The 5,245-nt window shown below is 42.2% G+C and overlaps 1 long non-coding RNA gene across 1 annotated transcript in view; it reads left to right on the forward strand.

Annotated features, from left to right (window-relative positions):
* The window catches only part of LOC118416089, a 6,435-nt gene extending 3,969 nt beyond the window's left edge, over positions 1 to 2,466 (forward strand). Inside the window, exon 3 of the long non-coding RNA XR_004831196.1 lies at positions 2,063 to 2,466. This is a non-coding gene — a long non-coding RNA (uncharacterized LOC118416089). The remainder of the gene's footprint in view (positions 1 to 2,062) is intronic.
* The last annotated feature ends 2,779 nt before the right edge of the window (positions 2,467 to 5,245 follow it).

Here is a 5,245-nt window from a genome sequence, read left to right on the forward strand (position 1 = left end):
TCTACTGTACCCGTTATTGCGGTCGATTCAGCATCGAATGGGATCAGAATGTGTCAAATGATGTTGGCATTCTGTATAATGCGGTCATACCGCAGTTAGAATACCGTTGAATGCCGTTTGATATTTCTCCACTTCAAATTCACGTCGAAAGTTCTGAACATGACCAGAACATTCGGGACGGCCACAAGAACGTGCACAAACAAATAGGAAACTGTGAGATTTTCTAGCTATGGAATGTACTTCGAATGCCTCGGACTATGCAAAGAATCTCCAGTCTAACGACATTCCGGCTTATTCTGTCTCTAGTGTGAAGAGGCCTTTAATGACACGCTATCAGGATTGTCCTTGGGATATATAACGTTAATGTTTCGGCAAAAAAAAAATGACAGAAAAGTCTGTCGTGCGTGAGAATTCGATACTTGCGAACCACTTCAGGTCCATCAGGTCCCAACTGCTTGAGTTTAAATTACACGCTGAGGCTAAAGCGAAATGGTCCAAGAGGTTTAAGGACACGTGACTACCCATGTGCATGTCTCGTATTGAATGATGATTGTGACATTATTGGATCGGTAAATGCAGAGGAAAATGAAATGCATTTCATCTGCGAATGTCCCCAATTTAATGGGGAATGAAGTGGATCATTCACGAGATTATCAGAAATCCGTAATCTACAGAAAATTCCTTTTGTTCAAAAATCATCACTCACACTGAAATCGTCCATCCCACTGAAATCACCATCCCACTGAAATCATCCATCCCACTGAAATCATCCATCCCACTGAAATCATCCATCCCACTGAAATCGTCCATTCCACTGAAATCATCCATCCCACTGAAATCGTCCATCCCACTGAAATCATCATCCAACTGAAATCGTCCATCCCACTGAAATCATCCATCCCACTGAAATCATCCATCCCACTGAAATCGTCCATTCCACTTAAATCATCCATCCCACTGAAATCATCCATCCCACTGAAATCATCATCCCAACTGAAATCGTCCATCCCACTTAAATCGTCCATCCCACTTAAATCATCCATCCCACTGAAATCATCCATCCCACTGAAATCATCATCCAACTGAAATCGTCCATCCCACTTAAAGGCAACCTAAGCAATATCACATTGTTAAAAGTGGAAATATTCTGAATAAGGCAGTCTGTATAATGTTGACATCTAATGCACTATTTTAGCACATTTACATCATTATTTCATAAATTGAGCCATCAAAAACAGCGCGGGAATGAGTTGCACAAGGATTCCAGATCAAGTCCTTATTTTTGGGGGTACAATAATAAGGAATATCCTTGTGCAGCTTGTCTCTGGGCTGTTTTTAACTACTCAAAGTATCAAATTATGATGTAAATGTGAGAATACAGTGCAGTAGATGTCAATATCATGCAGATTGCCTTATTCAGAATATTTCCACTTTGACGCTGTAATATTGCTTAGGTTGCCTTTAAATCATCCATCCCACTGAAATCACCCATCCCACTGAAACCATCCATCCCACTGAAATCATCACTCCCACTGAAATCGTCCATCCCACTTAAAGCATCCATCCCACTGAAATCATCACTCCCACTGAAATCATCATCCATCCCACTGAAATCATCCAGCTCACTGAAATCATCATCCATCCCACTGAAATCATCCATTCCACTGAAATCATCATCCATTCCACTGAAATCATCATCCATTACACTGAAATCATCCGTTCCACTGAAATCATCCGACTTGACAGGGAGCTCAACGATGGATGAAAACGAATTTATGCTTTGTGTGTGTTCTGTTATTTCTTCAATCATGCTTTTACATTTTGCACGATATTTCAATAGTGAAGTCAGGGGTTACGCAAAGTCGATTTAGGTCGATGCGCGTTCCCCATTCATATAGGAATGGGGCCTGAATAATCTTATCATAGATAGACTGGCAATGTTTCTCAATCTTTATTGTTTGTGTCACATGTGTATACATACTGTTAGTACTTCACAAAATTGTTCACGTGCACTTAGCCAACGGGCATGGACACTTCTATCATTTGTTTGTTGTTTATCCAGATTCTGCAGCAGGGCAGCGAATGAGAGAGAAGGGACAGAGAAGGGACACCAAAGTCGAGAAACGTCTGGAAAATGGACGACCTGAGAGAAGAACTGAGTGAAGAAGAAATACTCATAGACTACAAAGCATTGTCTTAGGGAATTTTCCAGTGTGCAGATTTTTAATATGTTGAATATTTTTCCAGACTCTTTTACGTATAGCCAGTTGAGTTTTCCTCATGGGAAACATTTTGCAAAGACACTATATGTAATCCGTAATACATGATACCAGTTTATTTCAACAGTTGGTTTATTAACTTCTATACATTATGAACGACATACAAAAAAGGGAACACAGCAATGCCACCTCCTGTTCAAGTTCTTTGAAGACCCAAGTAAATTTTGAAAGCTATATAGTTTTTGAACCGTTCCGATGTTTCGTCATTCTTTCTTGCACACCCAGATGGTATTTCTGGCTATCCCGCCATAGCTTGGTATTCACACTACCTTGGTATCCACCCTGGGTTTGTATCCACCCTTACTTGCTATCCACCCTATTGCATATTCAGGTCTAGGGAAAATGTTGGTTTTCCGGTAACAGTAGTCCTGGCAACGTTTTGATCGGTCGGTAGGGGTTTTCTTTTTTTGTTGTTGTTAGATTTCGACCGATGTGACCCAACAAATTACAGTTAATGTAAAAATGAAATGCATAAAAACACTGTATTTTTAACATCACACTATAATCATCATACAGACATACATGGAACAAACAAACGTTCATTTATAAACTGAATAAAAATAGCACGATGTTTACTACACATTCTTTATTTATTTATTTGAGCTTTACCAAAATGTACATGTACACAAAATGATGTGCAGGCAAAACAGGTGAACAGCTTCAACTTCAACTGTTCAAAGCCTTGATCTGAGTGTAATTTCGTCAGTCAAATCGAAACTTTTATGTCCTGTCTGAGGTCGACACAAAAAGGCTGGGGTCAGCATGTTTTTGCTAGGGTAGGTCGAGAAAATGGAAACACAATTTTTTTTGTCTTAGGCCTCACGGACTTGAGCTAGAATAGAATGGATACCAGGATACTGACGTCTGTAGACTCAAGAAAAACCGTTTGCAAGCAGTAACTGCAACTAGTGTAACAGCTACTATCCAAGCAGAGGTTGGGTGGCGTAGATAGAGTACATACATACATAATTACACCGGCGCTCCTCGAGGAACGCCGGAGTAATTTTCCCGACTACTACTATATCTACGCGACTCAACCTCTGCTTGGAGAGTATGTAACAGCGGCAAATGGACACAATGGTATGTGAGTGCCAGGCTTGGAAGAATGTCAGGCTACGGGTGGCATCCTGACAATAGTTTTAAATCATATGCTCGCCATAAAAGGATCCGCATGTCCCTGTAGCTCAAGTAGACTCACAGCCGGTTAGTGACTGGGATTCCCCGGTTCTAATCCTGGACAGGGCATCACGGTTGGGACTGCAGCGTCTTTCAGAAGGACTTAGAATGCAGCCTGAAGGCCCAGCCTTCTTAATGCCTACGGTCACAATTCCAAACCGAGGCCCGACCGGATAGCTTTCGGGAACGAAAAATATGATATAAAAGATACCAAAATACGCAAAACGTGAAAGGAGAATTTGTGTTTATTTCCAGGTATATCATACATTTTGAATTTTTTTCGTTTCCTAAAACAGCCCGGCCAGGCCCTCGTTTGGTAATGTGATCCTAGCATGGTCCGCTCCCATGGTCGCTTCTGTTGGCAGAGTAAATTGGAGGCCCCGTATTCAAGGAATTTTCTGTACTACGTTTAAGAGCACTTAGCATCTACTCCCTCTAAAATCATACCTTGATACCGGAAATGACACTTGCTGTGCTATGCAGCACAAGTTACTACAAGTGTCGGGCAAATGTAGACTATAGACCTAATTCCGCCCTCAAACTGAAGAGTACTAGCTGCATATCCGGACACATTTATTTGATCCACTCACACCGGGAAGGACCCCTACTCTTAGGTGGGCTCTTGAAGCGTGGCTTTCATCAATGGGACCTCAATTTCCTGTCCGGCGGACGTCCCTATAGCCTCCTCCGCTGGCATTTCTGTGGTGCAAAACCTGGCGGTCGTGTGTGGCGTAACTGGTAGAGCGTTCGACTCGGAGTCTCGAGGTCCCGAGTTCGATACCCGCCGTGCCCCCGATGTTGTGCCTATGGGTAAGGCACTTTACACGACCTTCCTCACTTCACCCAGGTGTAAAAATGGGTACTGACTTCGATCGGGGAGGTAAAAGATTAGACTTCCTTTACCTTCTGTCTATACTGTGTATGTGGCACGGTTGATATAACTTTCTAAATTGAGTGCAGTGCCACATTGTCCTCGTCTGTCCAAAAAGCAAATACAAAAAATAGAAGAAAAAAAATGGCCTCGATATGTTGAAAATGGCGAATCCCCTCACCATCCAATGCCCACAGAGAGGCCAGTGGAGGAGGATAGGACGTCCCTAGCTTCGGAACTTCATTTACACTTGAGTCGAGTGAGGGATTGGTGTTAAGTGTCTTTTCCAAGGGCACAAGCCTGGAACCTATTAGGAATTTCAACTCATAAGCTGTGCAGAAGTGTTCCGAGTCGAAAACCATAACCCCACAAGCTTAGGTTGCCTTTAAACACAGTAAAACGAGACAAACAGAAGCGCTGTCTATCAGTATCACGTACACGGGTTCAACTCTGCGTGGGGAATGGACCAATCTCACCAAATTGACTCATCCCACGTAAACTAATTACTGATGATACATCTGTAGTGGTTGGATCCGTTTTGACGCAGCTGCCTTTGAATCAAGCGTCACGGAGCACGCAGTAATTGTAGCCTTGGGCGAGAAACATTGGAGCGTCGCACGAGAAACAAAATCTCCTTGTAGCTAGTATAACAGGCTGTTTTTGATTACATTGATGTCTACCGACGACGTCATGTTTTTTTAAAACATGTGTTCCTTTGGGGTGTGTAAAAAATACCGTGTTCGCGTCACTCTGTTTTAATCACATTGATGGCTTCGACAACTTCTTCGTCATTTTTCCTAAAGATTTGCTCCTTTGATATGTGCGAAAATACCGTGTTATGTATACGTAAGCCTCAGAATATATTCCTTGGACATTTATTATAGAAGAGGGCGTTGGTATAGGACATAGAAGCATGAAG

This window comes from Branchiostoma floridae, chromosome 5, assembly GCF_000003815.2.
Source record: "Branchiostoma floridae strain S238N-H82 chromosome 5, Bfl_VNyyK, whole genome shotgun sequence".
NCBI lineage: Eukaryota > Metazoa > Chordata > Leptocardii > Amphioxiformes > Branchiostomatidae > Branchiostoma > Branchiostoma floridae.